Below are 26,058 nucleotides of genomic sequence, written 5' to 3'. Positions count from 1 at the left end.
CAAGACGGGCAAAATGCCTTTTATGCTCACTTTGAGGCAAGCAACACTGAAGCATGCATGAGAGCACCAGCTGTTCCGGACGACTGTGTGATCACGCTTTCGGTAGCCGATGTGAGCAAGACCTTTGAAACAGGTCAACATTCACAAGGCCGCAGGGCCAGACAGATTACCAGGACATGTACTTAGAACTTGCGCCGACCAACTTGCAAGTATCTTAACGGACATGTTCAACCTCTCCCTGATTGAGTCTAATACCTACATGTTTCAAGCAGACCACCATAGTCCATGTGCTCAAGAAAGCGGAGGTAACCTGCCTAAATGACTACTGACCCGTGGCACTCACATCTGTAGACATGAAGTGCTTTGAAAGTCTGGTCATTGCTCACATCAGCACCATCATCCCGGAAACCCTAGACCCACTCCAATTCGCATACCGCCCCAACAGATTCACAGATGACATAATCTCAATCACACTCCACATTGCTCTTTCCCACCTGGACAAAAGGAACACCTTTCTTTCTTCTGAAACTCTTCAGTCTATTCTTGTTCTGAGAACTGAAGGCTTTTACATGCCTAGAAGGCCAGCATCCCGGAGTCGCCTCTTCACTGTTTATGTTGAGACTGGTATTTTACGGGTACTATTTAATGAAGCTGCCAGTTGAGAACTTGTGAGGCGTCTGTTTCTCAAAATAGACACTCTAATGTACTTGTCCTTTTGCTCAGTTGTGCACCGGGGCCTCCCACTCCTCTTTCTATCCTGGTTCAAGCCAGTTTGCGCTGTTCTGTTAAGGGTAGTAGTACACAGCGTTGTACAAGAGCGTCAGTTTCTTGGCAATTTCTCAAATGGAATAGCCTTCATTTCTCAGAACAAGAACAGACTGACCAGTTTCAGAAGAATGTGCTTTGTTTCTGGCCATTTTGAGCCTGTAATTGAACCCACAAATGCTGATGCTCCAGATATTCAACTAGTCTAAAGAAGCAATTCTACTGGCCTTCTTTAATCAGAACAACAGTTTTCAGCTGTGATAACATAATTGCGAAAGGGTTTTCTAATGATCAATTAGCGTTTTAAAATGATAAACTTGGATTAGCTAACAAAACGTGCCTTTGGAACACAGGAGTGACGGTTGCTGATAATGGGCCTCTGTAGATATTCCATTAAAAATCATCCGTTTCCAGCTACAATAGTCATTTAAAATATTAACAATGTCTACACTGTATTTCTGATACATTTTATGTTATTTTAGTGGACAAAAAAATTGAAATGTCCTTGTTTTTTAAAGAAAAACTAAGTGACTCCAAACTTTTGAACCGTAGTGTATATATTACCTCAACTACCTTGTACCCCTGCAAATTGACTTGGTACCTATACTACTTATATGTACTGTCGTCTTTTATTGTATTGCGTTACGATTTCTGCATTGTTGGGAAAGGGATTGTAAGTAAGCATTTCACAGTAAAGTCTACACCCGTTGTGTTTGGCGCATTTGAGAAATACCATTTAGTTTTATTTGGCAGCCACTAAAACATGGCAAACGTCAAAAGGCATAGTACTGGTGGGCAAAACAAATGTCAATGTCCTCCAAGTCATACACAAAGTAGGTTTATTACCTCTTTTTAGCAGTCATCCAGGGGTCTTCAACCATTTCTTGACCAGGGTTCCCCGCCCAGGCAAACTGGCGACCCAGGGACCCTCATCATATGTTAGCAAAAAATGATGAATAATAATGGCAACAAGAAGTGGCCTTATCAACTTTATCAACCTTATTTCAAATATATAGATTCGGTATATAGATTCATTATTTTGACCTCTCCACCATATAATTGGAAGAGGTAATCCCTTAACATACCTTTCTAGCTAATAGACTAACTCCAAACACATTTTCACTAATAGCAGCTGTTAAGCTGGTTAAACAAAGGCTAGCCATGTGTAGTCAAAAATGAATGTCAAGGAAGCTTACCAGCAGCCATCTCCACTTGCCGTGACTGGTACTCGCGGGTGCTTTTTCAAAGCCTATGTGAGATACACAGTGAGTGTAATTAACTCCACAAATTGTATTCGGTTGTTGCTATCGATATGCATAAAACTTTTAAATAAAAATACTTTTTTCCACTTTATATAAAAAACTTTATTAAAATAATATATATATATATAAAATGGTTTGAGGGATGGGGTGCTTTTGGATGGATGGATCTCGGGCGGAGGGGGGGTGAACAAAGGGCTTTTAATGTCTTTTGAAATGTCATTACGCTGACATCATCACTAGTTTAAGTCAACGAAAGGCATTATCAAGAGGGATTCAATGAAGGGAGGAGTCTCTGGGGTACATACCCAAACCCCTCCACACTCACCTTCAGCAAACACACATTAACAGGTTGTGTGTGAGGATGTGAATTCATCCTGCTAGTGATTATTTTCCTATGTAGCTTCTGTGTTGAGCATATTTTGTGTGGAAGCATATTTTCAGTGTTCTCAGACCTCTTGTTCTTTTGATGATAAAAGAGATGGACTAACCTAAACTACTGGCTGATCTAAAGTAAGAGAGTTTCTCCCTGGGTAAGGTCTCATTTTGAAGCACCGATCCAGCGGGGGTAACATGATTCATGTCTGTCCCCCGAAATAGCAGATTTCTTGTCTCTCTGTGCAACCTAGGGGATATCACACATTCCCATAGACACTTCTGCCCTGTTTTCTGAGGACTTTGCTCTGTCCGGTTGGGTTTGTTGTCTGAACTCCTGTAAACCTAAAGTGCTCCCTCTGCTGTGAAAGTGAGAAAGGTGAGACTGAGGACATCGAGATTTGAATCTTGTCTTGTTATAATGTTTATAACATCAAAAACATAGCCATTTATTTGTATTGTAATATAGTCAAGGATGTAGCCATTTCCTAAATGAAGTGGCTTTTCTGTAGGCAAACATCTCCCTCATTATTGGTTATTCAGGGTTTTTATCTGGATCAAAATGGAGCTTCAATGCCATACAACTCTCCTTCCGTGGCCTCCAACTGCTCTTAAATGCAAGTAAAACTAAATGCATGCTATTCAACCGATTGCTGCCCGCACCTGCCTGCCCGTCCAGCATCACTACTCTGGATGGTTCTGACAACTACAAATAACTAGGTGTCTGGCTAGACTGTAAACTCTCCTTCCAGATTCACATTAAGCATATCCAATCCAAAATGAAATCTAGAATCGGCTTCCTATTTCACAACAAAGCGTCCTTCACTCATGCTGCCAAACATACCCTCGTAAAACTGACCATCCTACCAATTCTCGACTTTGGCGATGTCATTTACAAAATAGACTGCAACACTCTACTCAACAAATTGGATGCGGTCTATCACAGTGCCATCCGTTTTGTCACCAAAGCCCCATATACTACCGACCACTGCGACCTGTATGCTCTCGTTGGCTGGCCCTCGCTTCATACTCGCCACCAAACCCACTGGCTCCAGGTCATCTACAAGTCTCTGATAGGTAAAGCCCCGCCTTATCTCAGCTCACTGGTCACCGTAGCAGCACCCACCCGTAGCACGCGCTCCAGCAGGGATATCTCACTGGTCACTCCCAAAGCCAATTCTTCTTTTGGCTGCCTTTCCTTCCAGTTCTCTGCTGCCAATGACTGGAACGAACTGCAAAAATCACTGAATCTGGAGACTCATATCTCCGTCACTAGCTTTAAGCACCAGCTGTCAGAGAAACTCACAGATCACTGCACCTGTACATAGCCCCAGCTGTCAGAGAAACTCACAGATCACTGCACCTGTACATAACCCACCTGTAAATAGCCCCATCCCCATACTGTATTTATTTATTTATCTTGCTCCTTTACACCCCAGTATATCTACTTGCACATTCATCTTCTTCACATCTACCATTCCAGTGTTTAATTGGTATATTGTAGTTACTTCGCCACCATGGCCTATTTATTGCCTTATACCTCCCTTATCCTACCTCATTTGCACAGACTCTATATAGACTTTTTCTAATGTTGACTGTATGTTTGTTTATTCCATGTGTAACTCTGTGTTGTTGAATGTGTCGAACTGCTTTGCTTTATCTTGGCCAGGTCGCGGTTGTAAATGAGAACTTGTTCTCAACTTTCCTACCTGGTTAAATAAAGGTGAAATAAAATAAATAGCTGTTGCGGGGGCGTGGCCATTGGCATGGCCAGTGGTTCCGAAAATGATTGAAGCCCTCATGTTGACTGCAGTTATTTGTTTAAAGCTAATTTCCTGCAGTTCTACACATTTTGCCATTTGGTGCAAATAAAATGTTTCATTTTTAAAGTAAATTTCATTCAATTCTGCACATTTTGCCATGAGGCTGAGAGTTTGCAGTTTAAAGCTGACTCAAACATAATAACAAAATCAAAGTGGGCCCCATACATGACAAAAATACTCCTGAATGCATAATGTTTAGGATTTTATATACTCTGACTGTTGAGACTTTTATTTTATCTTAAAAAAAAAAAAAATATATATATATATATATGCCCATTATCTTTTCTACATACTTTATCTTGTTTTAGTTATTTAAGTTTACACTGAAAACTTTTTTCCATCCAGAAAATGTATTATTATTATTTAAAAAATGTCAGTTTGGACAGAAATAATTGTTCATTGGGAGATGCTGTATTGATTGAGTTAGTTTTAGTGTGGTCAGACTTGTATGCCTTAGAGACTAGCCTCGAGGGGTTAAGGAACAGGAACTCGTGGCTAATTCTTTACCCCACGCCCTTTCTCCCATCACCCCTCCTGAAGGCATCAGCATGCTTCAGTTCAGCTGGTGCCTATCCTAGCTCTACTAGCCGAGCCCGCACACTCCCTTAAAATACCTTCGCTTGCAAAGCGAGAAAAAAGCATCAATAGTACTGTTTGTCCATTTTGAGACACCGTAGCCAGTATACACTTCCTCAAAATAACTCAAGTCTGTCATTAATTTTGACATTTTTGACTAGGGAGACCTTAGTCGTGTAATTTTGCATCTGACTAGGATGTTTGGTGCGGTATTTCTGACGTGAAAAAATGTGCATAAGGATGAGTCGTCTCACGCAGGAGTTGTCTCTCCCTACTGTTCACCCAAGCTCTCCCTACTGTTCATTGAAGCAAAACAGTGTCAACATACATTCAGTATACCAAACATTAGGAACACCTGCCTAATATTGCCTAATATTAATTTTTCCTCCGAATTGCTCAATTCGTAGGGGCATGGACTCTACAAGGTGTCGAAGGCGTTCCACAGGGATGCTGGCCCATGTTGATTCCAATGCTTCCCACAGTTGTCAAGTTAGCTGGGGGTGAACCATTCTTGATGCACAGGGGAATCTGTTGAGCGTGAAAAACCCAGCAGTGTTGCATTCCTTGACACACTCAAACCGATGCACCTGGCACCTACTACCATACCCCGTTCAAAGGCAGTTAAATATTTTGTCTTACCAATTAACCTTCTGAATGGCACACACACAATCCAAAGCTTAAGAATCATTCTTTATCCTCTCCTCCCCTTCATCTACACTGATTGAAGTGGATTTAATATGGGGGATCATAGCTTTCACCTGGATTCCCCTGGCCGGTCTATGGTATGGAAGGAGCTGTGTTTTGTATACTCAGTGTATATTCATGCACCCACACTCTACATGCCACATCTCATTCAGTCCCTAATCTAAGCCTATTCCACCCCATCCCCAGCCTTTTGTCCAGACCTAGCCCCATCCTTCTAGCCTGAGCAGCCCAGCCCCAGTAGACCAGCTCCGTCCATCCCTGCCCCGTGCTTGCCTTTGGTAGTGTTGATTGCGGGGGTCACATGATGCGTGGGGATGGGCTCCTTTGCTGGGACTGCCTTGTTTGTCAGAACAGAGGAACCATGTGTGACAACGTCTGTGTGTGATAGAGAGATATATATAGGCTACGGAGGGGAGGGGAGGAGAGAGAAAAAAGGGAGGGGGAGCGAGGGAAGCGAGACTGAGTGAGAGAGCGAGAGACTGAGAGGAGGTGGGTAGGTGCATGTGGGAGACTGGAGACGTTGGTTTGGTTCAGTCAGACAGGAGCAGAGCGGAGGAGCACAGCAGTGTAAGTGTTTGTGTGTGTGAGAGTATATCTCACATTGGCTGAGCCTGGACTCTCAGCCTGGCAGGAACAGGAAAACCCATCGGACAGAGGGACAGACCGACAGATATCGACAGCGAATCACAGACAGACTGGGGGAGGAAGTAGCTTGGATGTGAGCGTCTGATGCGCTCCCTGTGGATAAAGAGCTATCTGTTTTGTGTTTTTTTTCATCCTACCTGACTGGATTCTCTGCTGTGTGTCGTGTAGCCCTGGACTAGCTGAGGAAATCACAGCTCAGAGGTATTTGCTCACTATTTGGCTTTGGCTTCAAGGATTTAATGGTTGGGGTAGGAAATAAGGAATGGAGAGATAAAGAGAGTGTGGTAGTGGGGGGGATTGCTGTTCATCAGGCGGAACATATCAGTATATGAGACAGAGGCAGATCGCTGGCAGACATGTCAGCTGATGTGTTTTGGTCAAACGGAAGCTGTCTGTGTCTTGTGCGTGTGTGTCTGGCGGAGACAGCAGTGCTCTGTGATGGGGGCTCTATTATTAAGCTGTGATCTGTTGACATGCCTGCACCAGAGCTGGCTAGCAGCAGGGTTTCCAGGATACTAGTTTACCCCCTCTCCTCTCCTCCTGTCCCCCTCGCTGTCTCCCTCTCTCTCTTTCCCTTTCTCTCTCCCTCGATCCATCTCTCCGTCTGCTCCTCCCCTCCACCCCCTGGCGCTCTCTCGCCATCCCTCTGTAAATTGATTGTTTTAAAGCCTTTCTCTCTTACCCTCTGCCGTCGTGCTAGCCTTCGGTGAAGGAGCTTTTACTAGCTGAAAAAAATACCCATCTTGGTTACGGTATTTTAGGCAGGTTTCTGGGTAATTTAGTCTCAGTGACCCTCAGATCTTTCTTATTTTAATCCCCCCTCCCTGATGCTTCCCCCTCTGTTCAAATAATTTAGTGCTGAAAACAGAGGCTTTGCAGAGGAAAATGGAGCATGTCACAGGTTGAGGGAAAGGCCTGTTTTGATCTCATTCTGTGTGTGTGTGTGTGTGTGTTCCTGTCTCTCTCTCCTCACCATGAGCCTCTTTCAGCCAGCATTGTGAAAACAACAGCCTCTCCATAAAACCTCTCTGATCAATGTTGCCAATCAATCAAAAGCCATAACAAAGCCTGTCGACCTCTTCCTCCTAAAATGGGGGTGGGGGGAGTCTGTTCAGTCCAGTGGTGCCTGGGCTCGGAATGCGACCCCTGACCCGCAAGGGAATATGTGGAGAGGAAAATGCTGGAAAGGACGGCCTGTGTGCTATGGATTAACCCATTGGTGGGGCAGATGGTTGTGTTCCTCATGGAATTGGGAGCACGGGCACTGAACCCAGTCTTCACCCATCCCTGTGACCCCTTCCCCTGCGTGCACACACCAACACGCCAGCTAGATCAGGCCAAGATGGAGGCCATGATGGAGGTGTATGCTTATGCTACTGTACTGAGAATATGCTAGCCGCCTCTTTGTTTGCTGTCTGGAAAACCTGCATGAAAACATGCCTCAGTCAGTAATGCGAAACAGACTAGTGTGGTATCAGAAATGCTACTCGAATAGCCAAGTGTACAATTGTCAGTGGGTGATATCTTTGTTTTGTTTGCTGAAGATTAGATTGTGTTACATTATGTATCTGTGTGTGGAGGGGAGAAGAGGACTTCTGTTCCTCTCCTTCGACATTGACGGGTTAAAGCAGCAGATGTTTGGGTGAGGTCGCTGGTTTGAGACAATATGTCAGAACCTTCAAGACTGTAGACAGGCAGACGGACAGGCAGACGGACATATAGACAGAAGGAAACCCAAAAGGAATTCAGACGGTGCACATCTTCTTTCATGGAAGTCAACATCGGCAAGGCAACTTTGTACCAAATCAAGTGGCGTTGCTGCTATTGCGCTGAAACACAAACTCAGAATTGTAGCTTGACGGGAATATGGTGAATCTTAAATTCATTTCCTGTCTCCCGTCATGTTCTTCTTGCCATGGACAGAAGCATCACTATGCAGTTGACTTAACAGGTCTTCTGTAGGTAAGTACCCCTCTGTTCGCTCTCATTTTAGACCATTCATCTCTGGAAGAGAGATGTTAGTGTGCACAGCACATAGACACAGTGTCTCACCGATTCACCTCTCTCTCCCCTCTCACGTGAGACGTGCACAGACTACAGACTGAGAATAGAGACACTCACTCTAACCCACGCTATGCTGTTTAAGGCAGAATACCCTGACCAACATCCATACAAGTTTATACTGTTTAGTGGATCCATTGTGCTGCAGTGCAGGACTACTATATATAGTATAGGGTTGATGATGGCTTATCAGGAAAATACCTGTTGTACACATACAGTTGAAGTCGGAGGTTTACATACACTTAGGTTGGAGTCATTAAAACTCGTTATTCAACCACTCCACGCATTTTTTGTTAACAAACTCTAGTTAAAATCAAATTTTATTTGTCACATACACATGGTTAGCAGATGTTAATGCGAGTGTAGCGAAATGCTTGTGCTTCTAGTTCCGACAATGCAGTAATAACCAACGAGTAATCTAACCTAACAATTCCACAACTACTACCTTATACACACAATTGTAAAGGGATAAATAATATGTACATAAAGATATATGAATGAGTGATGGTACAGAACGGCATAGGCAAGATGCAGTAGATGGTATAGAGTACAGTTTATACATATGAGATGAGTAATGTAGGGTATATAAACAAAGTGGCATAGTTTAAAGTGGCTAGTGATACATGTTTTACATAAAGATGGCAAGATGCAGTAGATGATATAGAGTACAGTATATACATGTACATATGAGATGAGTAATGTAGGGTATGTAAACATTATATTAAGTAGCATTGTTTAAAGTGGCTAGTGATACATTTTTACATCAATTCCCATCAATTTATATTATTAAAGTGGCTGGAGTTGAGTCAGTATGTTGGCAGCAGCCACTCAATGTTAGTGGGGGCTGTTTAACAGTCTGATGGCCTTGAGATAGAAGCTGTTTTTCAGTCTCTCAGTCCCTGCTTTGATGCACCTGTACTGACCTCGCCTTCTGAATGATAGCGGGGTGAACAGGCAGTGGCTTGGGTGGTTGTTGTCCTTGATGATCTTTATGGTCTACCTGTGACATCGGGTGGTGTAGGTGTCCTGGAGGGCAGGTAGTTTGCCTCCGGTGATGCGTTGAGCAGACCTCACTACCCTCAGGAGAGCCTTACGGTTGTGGGCGGAGCTGTTGCCGTACCAGGCGGTGATGCAGCCCGACAGGATGCTCTCGATCGTGCATCTGTAGAAGTTTGTGAGTGCTTTTGATGACAAGCCAAATTTCTTCAGCCTCCTGAGGTTGAAGAGGCGCCGCTGCGCCTTCTTCACAACGCTGTCTGTGTGGGTGAACCAATTCAATTTGTCTGTGATGTGTACGCCGAGGAACTCAAAACGTACTACCCTCTCCACTACTGTCCCGACGATGTGGATAGGGGGGTGCTCCCTCTGCTGTTTCCTGAAGTCCACAATCATCTCCTTTGTTTAGTTGACGTTGAGTGTGAGGTTATTTTTCTGACACCACACTCCGAGGGCCCTCACCTCCTCCCTGTAGGCTGTCTCGTCGTTGTTGGTAATCAAGCCTACCACTGTAGTGTCGTCCGCAAACTTGATGATTGCGTTGGAGGTGTGCATGGCCACGCAGTCGTGGGTGAACAGAGAGCACAGGAGAGGGCTCAGAACGCACCCTTGTGGGGCCCCAGATCACCCGGGGGCGGCCCGTCAGGAAGTCCAGTTGCATAGGGCGGGGTCGAGACCCAGGGTTAAATGCTGAGCTGTAGTCGATGAACAGCATTCTCACATAGGTATTCCTCTTGTCCAGATGGGTTAGGGCAGTGTGCAGTGTGGTTTCGATTGCGTCTTCTGTGGACCTATTGGGGTGGTAAGCAAATTGGAGTGGGTCTAGGGTGTCAGGTAGGGTGGAGGTGATATGGTCCTTGACTAGTCTCTCAAAGCACTTCATGATGACGGAAGTGAGTGCTACGGGGCGGTAGTCGTTTAGCTCAGTTACCTTAGCTTTCTTGGGAACAGGAACAATGGTGGCCCTCTTGAAGCATGTGGGAACAGCAGACTGGGATAAGGATTGAATGAATATGTCTGTAAACACACCAGCTCTGAGGACACGGCTGAGGATGCCGTCTGGGGATGCCGGCTGGGGATGCCGTCTGGGCCTGCAGACCTCTGGTCTGATGAAACAAGAATAGAACTGTTTGGCCATAATGATCATCGATATGTTTGGAGGAAAAGGGGAGGCTTGCAAGCTGAAGAACACCATCCCAACCGTGAAGCACGGTGGTGGCAGCATCATGTTGTGGGGGTGCTTTGCTGCAGGAGGAACTGGTGCAGTTCACAAAATAGATGGCTTCATGAGGATGGAAAATTATGTAGATAGTCAGGAAGTTAAAGCTTGGTCGCAAATGGATCTTCCAAATAGACAATGACCTTAAGGACAACAAAGTCTAGGTATTGGAGTGGCCATCACAATGCCCTGACCTCAATCCTATAGAACATTTTTGGGCAGAACTGAAAAAGCGTGTGCGAGCAAGGAGGCCTTCAAAACTGACTGTTACACCAGCTCTGTCAGGAGGAATGGCCCAAAATTCACCCAACTTATTGTGGGAAGCTTGTGGAAGGCTACCTAAAATGTTTTCACCCAAGTTAAACATTTTAAAGGTAATGTTATTAAATACTAATTGAGTGTATGTAAACTTCTGACCCGCTGGGAATGTGATGAAAGAAATATAAGCTGAAATAAATCATTCTCTCTACTATTATTCTGACATTTCACATTCTTAAAATGAAGTGGTGATCCTAAATGACCTAAGACAAGGACTTTTTACTACGATTAAATGTCAGGAATTGTGAAACTGAGTTTAAACGTATTTGGCTAAGGTGTATGTAAACTTCAGACTTCAACTGTATGTGTGCATACACAGTCGTAGTCATCTGTTTATGATCATTGAGAATGACCACACAACAAACAAACCTTGTTCTACAGAGTTGCTTAGTAATCAGTGGTTGAATAGAAGCAACTGACTCATTCCCTGAATCCCAGCTATAGGACACCAATTATAGGCTTGCCTTGGCTCCAATACTATTTTGTCATTTTAATTGTTCCACATCAGTGATTTGCATCATTGTTTCTTCAGAAGTGCTCTCTTAATGAATTATATAATGTTTTGGGGTAGTCTTGGGGCTTTGACATTTTAGAGACACATGGATGCAGTTTGGGGTTTTGGCAGGAGAGGGATATGTGTTGACCAAAATGTAAAAACAGCAATAGACTCAGGCAGCCTCATAGCCCGCTGTCCAATTTGAGGTCACATTAGCATAAAGTGTGTAACTGGAGAATGGACTACACTGCAGTCGACTTAGGGTGCTGCTTTATTATATCAATGTCCACTATTAGAGTAGATGGGGACAATAGAGGGATGAGAGAGGGAAAATGCAGATATGGGGAGAGAGACGTGAAGAAGGAAGGAGGAGGGATGTTGAGATTACAGAGAAAGAAATAGATAGAAGATGGACATGGAATGAAAGTAGAGAGAGATGGCCACAGAAGGAAAGGAGAGAGAAGCTGAGAGGGAAATAGATGGAGAGAAGAAGAGGGGAAGATAGAAGGAGAGGGAGAGAGAACCACAAGCCTCCAGTGATATCCACTGGGTCACGCTCATGAAAAATGTAATCAAGCTTTGCAGATAACAGCTTCCTTCTAGCTCGGCACAAACATCTATATCTGCACAAATGAATTTTCTCAAACGCAATGATCTATTCTATGGCTTTTACATTGTAACAAACAAAATACTCCTTTTTTCAAATCTGAGTGCTGTATGTAATTATAAACTACAATTCTAGCGAGTCTCGCCATTCGCAAGGGCTGTCTTTGTTTCCTCTTTAGCCAAGAACTAGTTTAATACACTCTTTCAAATAACGTCTGTCCTGAAAGACTGGAATGCCAGAACACCAGCAGAATAAGAATAGCATTCCCTATTATTAGAATAATTATAATAATGATTCATTGCCAAACAGATTTACGATGGCCTACTTTTCACCATTGCACATATTGGAACATTATCATGGATATCACGTTGTCTTTTTCTCCAACGTCTGGTTAATAATAAGTCATACACGATGACCATTTTCTATCTTCATCTCGACCGGCAATAATGAGCTCTGTTTGTATCTTAACACCAGACCGTAGTACTGTCTTGGACAGAATGTGGATTTGAAGTTGTTTGCAGGCTATTTACCCGCCCTTAAATACATATTGGTAATCCTAGCTGTGTTCTGTGTCCACTAACATGGTCCTGGCTTCATGGCCTGGGCTGTCTGCTAGTTAGCATTTTCCATTTGAATGCTGCAGGCTATAGTTTTAGAAGCAGAAGGACCAAACAACTGTGAAATAGCCCTAGCCTGAATCTAAATAGGAATGATCAAATCCAATCACATTTTATTGGTCACATACACATGGTTGGCAGATGTTAATGCTTGTGCTTCTTGTTAGCGAAATGCTTGTGCTTCTAGTTCCGACAGTGCAGTAATATCTAATAAGTAATCTAACAATTTCCCAACAACTACCTAATACACACAAATCTCAAGGAGTGAATGAGAATATGTTATCTTTGCCTTCTTGGGTACAGGAACAATGGGCGCCATCTTGAAGCATGTGGGGACAACAGACTGGGATAGGGAGCGATTGAAAATATCCGTAAACACACCAGCCAGGTGGTCTGCGCATGCTCTGAGGACACGGCTAGGGATGCCGTCTGGGCCAGCAGCCTAACGAGGGTTAACACATTTAAATGTTTTACTCACATCAGCCATGGAGAAGGAGAGGGGGTGGGCGCAGACCTTGTTAGTTGGCCACGACGGTGGCACTGTATTATCCTCAAAGGCGGGCAAGGAAGGTGTTTAGTTTGTCTGGAAGCGTGACGTCAGTGTCCGTGACGTGGCTGGTTTTCTTTTAGTATGCCGTGATTTCCTGTAGACCCTGCCACATACTTCTCGTGTCTAAGCCGTTAAATTGCGACTCCACCTTGTCCCTGTACCGGCATTTTGCTTGTTTGATTGCCTTGCGGAGGGAATAACTACACTGTTTATATTCAGCCATTTTCCCAGACTGTTTTCCACGGTTTCTGGTTAGGGTAGGTTTTAGTAGTCACAGTGGGTAAAACATCTCCAATGCACATCTTTTTGAACTCACTCACCGAGTCAGCGTATAGGTCGATGTTATTCTCTGAGGCTGATTGGAACATATTCCAGTCCGCGTGATCAAAACAATCTTGAAGCGTGGCTTCCGATTGGTCAGACCAGCATTGAATTGTTCTCGTCACTGGTACATCCTGTTTGAGTTACTGCCTATTAGACGGTAGGAGCAAGATGGCGTCATGGTCAGATTTGCCAAAGGGAGGGCGGGGAGGGCTTTGTGTGAATCGTGGAAGTTAGATTGGCGGTGATTGTGTGTATGACCCATGCGCATAGTGCAATCAATATTCTGATAGAATTTAGGTAGCCTTGTTCTCAAATTTGCTTTGTTAAAATCCCCAGCTACAATACATATCCAGTGAAGTTCCTTGAGGGCCATCTTGGTGTCTTCTTGAGGGGGAATGTACACAGCTGTGACTATAAATGACGAGAATACTCTTGGTAGGTAAAATGGCTGCATTTGATTGTAAGGAATTCTAGGTCGGGTGAGCAGAAGGACTTCCTGAGTTCCTGTATGTTGTTATGATTACACCGTGAGTCATTGATCATGAAGCATACACCCCCACCTTTCCTCTTCCCAGAGAAGTGTTTTTCGGGCGCGATGCATGGAGAAGCCCGATTGCTGATACAATTCCGACAATATATCGGAGAGAGCCATGTTTCCGTGAAACAGAGAATGTTACAATCTCTGATGTCCCTCTGGAAGGTAACCCTTGTCTCGAATTTCGTCTACCTTGTTGTCAAGAGACTGGACATTGGCGAGTAGTATACTCGGGAGTGGTGGGTGATGTGCACGTCTACAGTGCCTGACCAGGAGGTTGCTCCGTCTGCCCCTTCTTCGCCATTGTTTTGGGACTGCTTCTGGGATTATATCCATAGTCCTGCGTGGTGGTCCAAACAGAGGATCCGCTTTGGGAAAGTCGTATTCCTGGTCGTAATGTTGGTAAATTGATGTTGCTTTTATATCCAATAGTTCTTCCCAGCTGTATGTAATAAGAATTTCCTGGGGTAACAATATAAGAAATAATACATAAAAAAGCTAAATACTGCATAGTTTCCTAAGAACTTGAAGCGAGGCGACCATCTCTGTCGGCGCCATCTTGCAATGAGTATTGGAAAGTGGGCATGAATGACTCTTCTTTGTTTTGTTTCAACAATATAATTGAAATAAATTTAGTCAAATGATGAGAAATTGGCAGGGACATGAGGGGCAGGTGACGTCTAGTAACATCTTCCATCAACAAGTGCAATGTGGATTAGCAGCAATGTCTGCACTGTTTCTATAGGCCTTCAACAGGAGAACTGATCTGGTTGAATACATACATAAGTAATGTTCTATATTCGGGCAGTGTGTTTGAATAAAGGGAGAAAACCTGTCTGTATCAGGTCAGGAGTGTTACTATCACATGCTGGATAAACAAGTGTTCTGAACTTGACAAGGGTAGTATAGTCTGTATTGATACCTGTAGCATAGTGGCTGGATTACACATGACGAGATGTGTATATGTTGTGTGGACGTGAAACACCTGCTCAGGCCTTGGCTGCTGTGCCTGGGTTTTGACTGTTATGAGTACTAAAGCTTTACTGTATGCGGTTACAGCTATCTGGCAGTAAGTAGGGAGTTGTCACCTGGAAGTAAGGAATCTCTTTAGCTACTCTGTTATGTCTGGAACAAGATTACACCTAGTTTAACCATAATCCACAGAGGGGGAGACAAATGCAAATAACATATTTCAATTTAGTAAGACAGTCAGTCATAAATTGATTTCTCATGTCAAATATTTCACCTGCTTGGTTTTAGTTTGTCCAGTACAAAACACAAGTACAAAGTGCAAAACTCTTAAGATAAATCAAGTACCCCAAATACAAACAGGTCTGCTGGGAAGGACAGAAGAGTAGTTGGATATGTCCTTACAACATATGTATTTGTGTAAAGTAAATGGATATTGTTTTGCAGGTAGTAGAGGAGGTACCACAAACACCATGGAGCGGACAGGTAACACCTATGTTTGATGTCCGCACACTCTCATACTCTCTCTCTCTCTCACACACACACACACACACACACTCATACTCTCTCACACACACACACACACACACACACACTCATACTCTCTCTCACACACACACACACACACACACACACACACTCTGTCCTTCCCATATCATTCCCACTCTTGTGATTAATTACATCTAGCCTGGTGTCTTCAGTGTGTAAACACTGCTGCTTTCCACCTATTTTATTTTAGCATGTAACTCCCCTCCCCTCTGGGTCTTGAAAGAGCTTTACAGTCAAATAGTCACGTCTCCTTCCTGTCAGGGAGTAGCATGGAGATCTCGCCGCAATCTTCCTCCAGAGGGCTGCACAGCCCTGGGGTGAGAGGGAGGTCGTCCTCCTAGTTTGTCCTGTGAACACTGGAAGTCAGCAAATATGGCTGTGACCTGGGCTCTGGAGCACAGCACACAGAGAGAGCTGTGGGCTATTCCACTGTAACGGAAATTGTTGTGGGCAATTCCACAGTACTTTAAATGTATGCCACACAAACAACATTGATTTCAGTTGAACAAATAAAACTACTTTTAACAATTTACACTTAATATTTTTACAAAATTACAGTTGCTGGAAGAACAGTGCAGATGCAAAGTTTGTAACAGAATTTCAGTAAAATCTCCCTCAGTTTGTGTCCACTTTTTCCAAAAACTCTTAAATATCTGCTCCGAATTAAGATTCAACGATGTCTGCAGAAAGAAAGTGGTGTCAGCTATGACATGACACATTGAAATCTATTTTGGTTATTGAACTACCGTAAGTGAAGTAGATTTACTCCCGGTAACGGAATTGCGGTAACGGAATTTAATCACTGGTCCCTGATCTATACTACACAGAAATACATAATCATGGATATGTACAGTATGTCATTATCTTCATGGTGATGTATCTTAAATAAGTACTTAAAGGTATAAATATGCAATATCCTCGTTTGCATAAATGGGTATTATTCTACACACTGGCTATTATTTTAAAGAGCTCCGCCCCCAAAACAAGACCACATTTGGTTGGTCCGGATCAGACCAAATCTGAACCAACCAGTCTAAGTTTCACAAGTTTGGACATCAAAGTACAGCACGGTAGAGCTCAGTAGAGTACACTGCAGTACAGTATAGTTTAATACAGTAGAGTACAGTAGAGTATAGTTCTGTACAGTACATTATTGTGTACTCAACTCTAGTGTGCTCTACTGTGTACTGCACTGAACTCTACTTTACAGTACTGTCATTTAGCAGACGCTCTTATCCAATGCGACTTCATCTTCATCTTAAGATAGCTGGGTGGGAGAATCACATATCACAGGCATAGAAAGTACATTTTCCCTAAACGTAGCTATCAGTAGAGTCAGAGATTGGGGGGGGGGGGGGGGGGTCAAGTGCTCTTTTTTGGGGGGGGGGTGGTGGTGGAGGTAAGGAGGAAGATTATTTAAGATACTGTTTGAAGAGGTAGGGACACTGCTGTCCTAGCTTCCTGTAGGGGTGGGAGGGCCAACAGACCTGAGGTGGCCGAACGGAGTGATCATGTTGTGATGTAAGGGTTTCAGCATAGCCTGAAGGTAGGGAGGGGCAGTTCATCTTGCTGTTCTGTAGGTAAGCACTATGGTCTTGTACTGGAAGCCAGTGGAGTGTGCGAAGGAGCGGGGTGACAAAAGAGAACCTAGGAAGGTTGAAAACCAGGTGGGCTGTAGCGTTCTGGATAAGTTGCAGGGGTTTGATGGCACAAGTTGCAAGTCCAGCCAACAGTGAGTTGCAGTAGTCCAGGCAGGAGAGGACAAGTGCCTGGATTAGGACCTACGACGCTTGTACAATACTCTACTTTTCTTTAATGTGCTGTGCTGTACTGTCCAAACTTGTGAACCCAACTGTGGTTTGTGACTACTATGATTTCCCATTGTAGCCAATTCAATTGCAAAAATGTTGTTTAGCGATTTCTTTTCTGGAAATTCCGTTACCAATTTTAATAAAAACATTTAAAAAATGTATACCAGTAAAAATACTAGAACTAATTGATAGGTCTACCTTTACTTGTTACTCCTGTGAACTCTCATTATCCTCCCTCCTCATGAGGGAGAGAAATTAGAATATATCTTATAAAGAGATGTGGGATTTTGGTAATGTAATTTCAAAGGCAATGTTTCTTAAATGTAAAAACTAAACCTGATATTAGTTGGCAGGGGTCTTTACTTCAAGATTATTGTGTGTTGATGTATTTTTAATACATTTCAAGACTTTTTCTGATAGATGTTTTCTAAGACCCCTTTTTCATCTGAAATCAAAGCCTTTGCTTTTTCAAATGGAAAATCGTTGAAAAATGTAAATATGCCTTACTTGTATTTGACACCCAATTTGACATGCACCTATGAAATTCACATGTTGGTGCACATAGGTCATTTTACATGGAAATGGAAATGCGGGCTACAGTAGCCTCACCACAGATGGTCTGCTAGGTAGGATTCAGCGCAGACAAAACAAAATCATTTTGGCCGCTCAAATGTAGGCTACAGTATGCCGCTAATTCTGGGGGGCATGACACACCATCGTTTTTACGTTGAATGTTTAAGGACTTGAACATTGGGCACTAGGTTGTTAGCTATACATGCAACAAAATCATGTCCACCCTTTGAAACATCTCTGTATCTCATTATCAAGGAGGAAGACATGCAGTCAGTAATGTGATGGCGGAGTGTGGCTCACTGTCTCCGTTCTGTCGCAGTGAAGTCGGCCAAGAAGTCCAACTCTGTGTTGCCCTTGTGGGAAGGGCTGAATGTAGGTCGTAGCTGAAATCCAAGCACAGGCTCTGGGGGGGGGGGGCTCTGCTGCTGCTCTGGGGAACGGAGCTGTAGAGAGGAAATAAACTGATTTTCACACACAGCTATTTTGAGCAGCAGCGTGCCTCCACAACCTCCTTTTGCCTTTCTGATCTATTTTGGAACTGTGATGTTCAAAACGTGATTGATTTTAGAGCAATGTGTGTTTGCCTCAGTGGTGCCATCTCTGTCAGTGCAGAGATGGGCTATTTTCTACCCTGGTTCTATGTATTTCTGTCCTCTCTGTCCTGAACCAAAAGCGGGTGATCTGAATGCAATCTTCTCCTTGCCAGTCCTTCATCGGCCAAGGGAATGTAGAGTGCTATGTAATTGAGTCAGAATCATTTCTGTCTTTTTGTCCTGCAATTTTGCACTCAAATCAAATATTACTGTCAGGGTCTAGCCTCACAAATGTCAGTGTTGAAAATATCTGAGTCAATTGTGCCAGCCAAAGAGAGAGCAGAGGCTCCCTAAAATAGTCTGTCATCAATGAAATATGCATTAGGCTCTTGGATTAGTTTACCAGTGCAGCAGTTCGGTGACGACCAAACGGCAGAGGTTAGTTGACTCGAATCCCCATCACTGAGGGCATTGAAGAGATCCATGTAGTTGGACAAGGCACAAGATAAACTGTTTATTTTATATACAGTATGGGAGGAGATTGTTCCACTCTATACAGCACAGATTCCCACCTTCTGATTTGTTGGCTGGAAGCATCCATGATGTAGTGCTTTAAAGGAAGAGAGGACTGTTTACAGGAGGCTGCTGGGTTATTTCCTGCAGCACTGAGGGACACAGCCAGAGGGACAAAGAAATAAAGGGCTTCCTGTGAACACACTCTCAGGCCAGGGTGGATTGGTAATGGGATTGTAAAGGCAGGAGGTGAGACCAGTCAGGCCTGTCCTAACTGAATCAACAGCTCTGTCCTTCCCTCCCACTGTATCATACCACACACATGCCCACACGTTAATCTATTGGGTGGGAAGGAGGCCCTGAGGAGAAGTGTCAATCTGAGACAAGGACCAGGGGGGAGTGTAACTATGGTCAATGATGGCAAGAAGGATAGACTCAGGGTTGTGTGTGATGGTTAGCACTTCATTGGAGATGACAGGGATAAGACTGTAGGCAGTAGGTTATTGATTGTCTCTGAGGTAGATAGCTTAGGTTACAGTGACTCTAAAGGTCATTATAACTGGTGAACGGGGGTGGTTATGTATAGATTGTGGTTAAGTTATCACGTTGATGTCACCCCCCCTTATAGCATCCAGCTCACAACAACAGGAGTGATGGTTGCATGCCAGGCCAGGGGATGATGTATTGTTTGTGATTGTAGAGGAAACATTACCAATGTATAGGGGGTGAAAACAGGTTAATGATGATGGCTGTGACATGGTCAGGGGTGATTGTGGACTAGTTGTAATGTTGCTAATTTCAGCTGCAGTCACATGGGGATGTGGTTTAGGTCACTGGCTATGGGGTTGATTAGGTCAGACCAGGACACTCATGCTGAACAGAAGAGAGATGCAGGAGAACACCTCATTCACAGTGACCGAGGACACATCCAGGTGTGTGTGTCTGTGTATTGCTGGGGAGAGGTTGCTTTATAAAGCCCCATTAGGAGATTGTTACTCGTTGTTTGGACCGGGACAATGCCATTTGGTGGCCACGGCCCCTCCCCCTTAGTAGTAGGCAAGCTACAGGTTTGTGTGTGTGTGTGTGTGTGTGTGTGTGTGTGTGTGGCTACTGATTGTGATCAGTGTTTCCTCTGCTAACCTTTGAAGTATTACAGGCTGGTCTGTGCACCATGTCGTGCTCCTGTGTCAACCGGTGGCCCAGTCACCCGAGAGCAGCAGGGCATGTGCAGGGATGGAAGGATCACGGGAGGGAGGGAGGGGGACGGTTCACATGGGGTTACAGAGAGGCCATGCACGGTCAAATATAACTGACAAAAAAAGTGCTATATTGGCATGGGAAACATATTTTTCCATTGCCAAAGCAAGTGAAATAGATAATACATTAAAAAAAAAGTTAAATTAAAAATGTACATTAAACATTACACTCACAAAAGTTTCAAAGGAATAGTGACATTTCAAATGTCATATGGATATGTATAGTGTTGTAACGATGTGAAAATAGTTAAAGTACAAAAGGAAAAATAAATAATAAATATGGGTTGTATTTACAATGGTGTTTGTTCTTCACTGATTGCCCTTTTCTTGTGGCAACAAGTCACAAATATTGCTACTGTGGTGGCACACTGTGGTATTTCTCCTAATAGATATGGGAGTTGATCAAAATTTGATTTGTTTTCAAATTCTTTGTGGGTCTGTGTAATCTGAGGGAAGTATGTGTCTTTATGGTCATACATTTGACAGGAGGTTAGGAAGTGCAGCTCAGTTTTCACCTCATTTTGTGGGCAGTGTGCACATAACCATCTTCTCTTGAGAGCCAGGTCTGCCTACGTTGGCCTCTCAATAGCAAGGTTATTCTCACTGAGTCTGTTAGTAGTCCAATCTTTTCTTAAGTTTGGACAAAGTCACAGTGATCAGGTATTCTGCCACTGTGTACTCTCAGTTTAGGGCCAAATGGCATTCTAGTTTTCTCTGTTTTTGGTTGTTTATCCCCCCCCCAATGTGTCAAGTTATTTGGTTATGTCTAATTGTCTTTCTCGCTCTCAAGATATGAAGGCTGATATATATGGTGCATCCCTAGTCATGTCCCTCAGTTGTGGATAAAAACTGATGGGTTCTGTCTGTGTTTTATAGACTGAAAAACAGCAGACTCTTTTCCAGTTCTGTGAGGAAATCAAGTGCAGTGTATATGGTGTCTGTGAGGAGAGTGAAGCAGACCATAGTAGACTAGACCTGCTACTCTCCCTGAAGCCCTTCTCTCTCTGAGTCACACAACATACTGTACCATGTCTCCTCCTGTTTTCCTGTTCACTTCATCAGGGTTCTCGCTCCTCCTCACACAACAATCACCAGGTCAGACACCCCTCTTCCTCCTGGTCTCCATATTCACATTATTACACAAGGACTGCTGTATGTATGTGGTGGTGGTATGCCTGCTTGGTTCTCCTCAGTGTTCTCACATTAATCGATTTGAATGCTGTTAATTGACTACAGCTCAGCCTTCAACACCATACTACCGTCCAAGATCATCATTAAGCTCGGGGCCCTGCGTCTGAACCCCTCCCTGTGCAACTGGGTCCTGGACTTCTTGATGGGCCGCCCCCGGGTGGTGAAGGTAGGCAACAACACCTCTACGACACTGATCCTCAACACAGGGGCCCCACAAGGGTGCGTGCTCAGCCCCCTCCTGTACTCCCTGTTCATTCATGACTGCGTGGCCATGCACGTCTCCAACTCAATCATCAAGTTTGCAGACAACACATCAGTGGTAGGCCTGATTACCAACAATGATGAGAGAAGAGGTGTGGGCCCTGGTAGGGTGGTGCCAGGAAAATAACCTCAATGTCAAAAAAACAAAGGAGCTGATTGTGGACTTCAAGAGACAGCAGAGGGAGCACATCCACATCAACGGGCCGCAGAGAAGGTGAAAAGCTTCACTTCACTGACAATCTGAAATGGTCCACCCACACAGACAGTGTGTTGAAGAAAGTGTACAGCACTTTGAGATATCAGCTGATGTAAGAACACCATGGGACCATGCAGCCATCATACTGATCAGGAAGGAGACGCTTTCCTAGAAGGCCAGCATCCTGGAGTCGCCTCTTCACTGTTGACATTGAGACGAGTGTTTTGCGGGTACTAATTAATGAAGTTGCCGTACATACTCTGGAGTCCGACATTGCTCGTCCTAATATTTCTAAATTCCATTATTTTACATTTTAGATTTGTGTGTATTGTTAATGTTACTGCACTGTTGTAGCTAGGAACACAAGCATTTTGCTACACCCGTAGTAACATCTGCTAAATATGTGTATATGACCAATAACGATTTGATTTGATTTAGGGTTTCTATGGGCCTGCTCTGTCGTGCCTCTGTAGCCTTCCATTTGTCTGTGCCTTTAAATGGTACCAACTACATTATAAGGAAATAAAGCCCTCAATGTCAGAGGAGACTGAGGCTGGCTTCTGAGTGATTCTGTTATTCCAGGGTTGTCCTTAGCAACAAAACAGAATGTCTCACTACACTCAATGCAATTACATTTTTATGTATAGATGGCCTAGGTGTGTGATTTTCACTATCTTACTCCATACACAAAAGGTTCATCAGTGTACGTTGTTTGTGAGGACATATATGTCACTGCAGTGGTTCACACAACAGTCTAATGTTGTAGCATACAAATAACTGTGCTACCATGCTAAATAGTACATTTTGAGTGGACAGCTACTCAGTATTTAAAACCTTATCATCTACTGTTTTACTGATGATCTTATTGCACCGACATATCGCAACAGTACTTCTAGCCATGAGTTAACGTTTGGCTAACGCTTGCATCTAATCTCAAAGGCTTTATTGTGTCTTGATGCGTGGATTATGCTAACTGTGTAACGGTTATTTCTGTGCTCTCTCTTGTGTCCCTCTGGGTTTGTGAGGTCAGGCTGGAACGAATGAGGCCTGTGCTGTGGCGCTACTCGTTAAAGTGATACTCTGAGGAGCTTTGAGAAGGACTCTCTCTTCCATAGCAAACATCAATTGAGCTTTTGTATGGGACAGGGAATTCATTAACTCAATAGGAATGACAGTGTCCTAATCTGTCCGAGGCTGGCTTTTTTGGCCTGGAAATACTGATAACAACCCACACTTCCTGTTTGTGTCCGAGGGGAGCCGTGTGATTGGTGGGATGAGTCAACAGCACTCTACTGAGTCTGCTTTTTTAGTAGAACACTCATCCTGGGGGAAGCCTCCACCAAGATCAACACTCTACAGATGTATTGTCTGCAATGGGAGACGCTTCAAAGTCTCTCTGATAAAGTTCATGCTTTGTTTGAGGGTTTGCCTTGCGCATCAATATTTCCCCGCACTGAGTGTGGAGGAGTTGTGAACAACAATGACCAGCCTGAGATTTTAAATCGATGATCGCAGTGATGTTGTACACAAGCTACGTTGTAAACAGAACACAGAACACAATGCTGTTATGTCACATCTCCTATGTAGCGGTGGCTACAGGGGAGATGATATTGAAGAAGTGATTGAGAATATGACCGTGGTGTGATGAGACCACGGCAGTGGGGTGTGTGAGTTATCGTCACGTGTCATTAAAATGGCTGCTGCGGTGAGGAGCATTTCCCAGCACCTTCTCCCAGCTCCCCGTGCTATTTTGACCAGCAGCCATATTCTCATCAGCTCAGTGATGGGGCGATAGAGGAGTGGAGGCTGTTGCTCTCATACTGAAGAGAAAGAGAACAAACAGGAGAGATTTGGTTACCAATCCATTGCTTAAGGGGAAGCAGCTGCTGCCTCGTGGACAGACATCTTTGTAAAGACACCACAGTGTAGGCAACATGTAGAGTAGACCAAGGTATGTATGTAAAAAAATAAAACGTCTTGAAAATATCATGAGCGTATGTATTTTAATTAATCCACCATGACAAAGCATTACCTCAATCATTATTGGTTTGAACAGAATATCTTAGTTGTAGTAGTATTTTAACTACATTGTTTAGGTAATGGAGAGTAGAAGGCAGAAACAGAGAGAGAAGGAGCGATATAAGAGCGAGATAGTGGGCGAGAGTTGAGTTTGACTGGCTCTGCCATCCTGTCATCAATTAACATAGCAGTGTTACATAATCTTGTCACCAACGCACCATAGAGCTGTTTAATACTGACTACACCAACTGGCCACTGTCAGCATCCAATAACATGTACAGTAGCATGCACAGGAAAGCCGTTCACAGCCTTGATTGCCAAACAGTCCCCCTCGCATACATCTCTATGTTAAATGTCATAATTTCTTGTTATTTTTGAAAACTTTTGGATTATGTATGTAAAATGGTGTACCCGACCAATAAAATTTGATTTGATCTACACACACACACACTTTCCCCACTCACCACACAGTAGTGTTACTCAGACTCACAGGGTTTCTACAGCACGTCATAATGAATGCATAAATAAACAAGACTCATCTTTAACTTGTCCTCCAATTTAAGTGGTCAATGTCACTGTTAAATTATTTTTTTTGTCCCTATGTGTCATGCTTGAATCATGACACTACCCGGGTTTCCATCAGTGGAGGCTGCTGAGGGGAGGACGGCTCATAATAATGTGTGGAAAGGAGCAAATGGAATGGCATCAAACACCTGGCAACCATGTTTGATGTATTTGATACTATTCTATGGACTCTGCTCCAGTCATTACCACAAGCCCGTTCTCCCCAAATTAGGTGCCTCAACTCCTGTGGTTTCCATCCAACCTTTTTATGTGAGTAAAGAACATGTCTAATAAAAAATCACAACAGGCCTGATGGAAACAGCACATTTGTCAGTAAACTTTAGGTGGGATCTTTTTGTGTCTGTAAAATTCATTATAGGAGAAATGGCAGTGGAACCGCTTTTCTTCGCAAATATTGATATAATAACCATCATATCAACGTAAACTTGGAGTCCCGTGATGATATGTTGTGTGGTCCTTCCACTACGACTCGGGAAATCATGCAGGTTGTTAGGCTACAGATGAAATAAGTTATGATGTACTTCAGTGTGATGAAAGCAGGAGCGCAACTTTCACTGGGGACTGGGGTTCATGTCCCCCCCCCACACATTCTGAGATTGCATTTTTGGCCCACCCAGTTTTATCATTGGAATTTGATAGGCTGTTTGGAGTGTTTATCCGACTGGATAAAACAAAATATATAGAATAATTATGTCCCCCCCACTTCTAAAACCAAAGTTGCGCTCCTGGGTGAAAGTGCAGGGTGATGAGCTTGATGTTCTTTTCAATAAATTTTTAGGCTCTTATTCTGGTGACATGATGATCAATGCTTGGCTGCCGTTTGGAAAAATCTAAATAATCTTGCACCTTTGTCCACAATAATCTCATCATTGATGCTATAACCGCACTGTATCTGCAAGCTGTTGGCTCGAACACTGGTGCCATTACCAGAGTAGGCACATTTGCTAAATACACATTTTATTTGTGACAAAACCATCAGTAGAGTTGAAAATGCAATGGAAACCAATTGAACTTGTATTTTTTTTCACCTTTATTTAACCAGGTATGCCAGTTGAGAACAAGTTCTCATTTACAACTGCGACCTGGCCATGATAAAGCAAAGCAGTGCGACACAAACAACACAGTTACACATGGAATAAACAAACGTACTATCAATAAAACAATAGAAAAGTCTATATACAGTGTGTGGAAATTAAGTAAGATTAGGGAGGTAAGTCAATAAATAGGCCATAGTGGCGAAATAATTACAATTTAGCAATTAAACACTGGAGTGATGTGCAGTAGATGAATGTGCAAGTAGAGATACTGAGGTGCAAAGGAGCAAACAAAAAAGATAACAATATGGGGATGAGGTAGTTGGGTGGGCTATTTACAGATGGTCTATGTACTGGTGCAATGATCTGTAAGCTGCTCTGACAGCTGATGGTTAAAGTTAGTGAGGGAGATATGAGTCTCCAGCTTCAGTGATTTTTGCAATTCGTTCCAGTTATTGGAGAACTAGAAGGAAAGGTGGCCAATGGAGGAGTTGGCATTGGGGGGTGACCAGCAAAATATACCTGCTGGATCGTGTGCTATGGGTGGGTGCTGCTATGGTGACCAGTGAGCTGAGATAAGGTGGGGCTTTACCTAGCAAAGATCTATAAATGACCTGGAGCCAGTGGGTTTGGCGACAAATATGAAGCGAGGGCCAGCCAGCAAGAGCATACAGGTCGCAGTGGTGGGTAGTATATG

At 43.6% G+C, this 26,058-nt stretch overlaps 1 protein-coding gene across 9 annotated transcripts in view; it reads left to right on the top strand.

Moving 5' to 3' along the window:
- The window catches only part of LOC110494499 (membrane-associated guanylate kinase, WW and PDZ domain-containing protein 1), a 190,447-nt gene that overhangs the window by 94,879 nt on the left and 69,510 nt on the right, over positions 1 to 26,058 (top strand). The window lies entirely within an intron of this gene.

Source organism: Oncorhynchus mykiss, chromosome 17, assembly GCF_013265735.2.
Source record: "Oncorhynchus mykiss isolate Arlee chromosome 17, USDA_OmykA_1.1, whole genome shotgun sequence".
Classification (NCBI taxonomy): domain Eukaryota; kingdom Metazoa; phylum Chordata; class Actinopteri; order Salmoniformes; family Salmonidae; genus Oncorhynchus; species Oncorhynchus mykiss.
The sequence above is the reverse complement of the archived record's forward strand: the minus strand, read 5'-3'. Positions and strand labels throughout refer to the sequence as shown.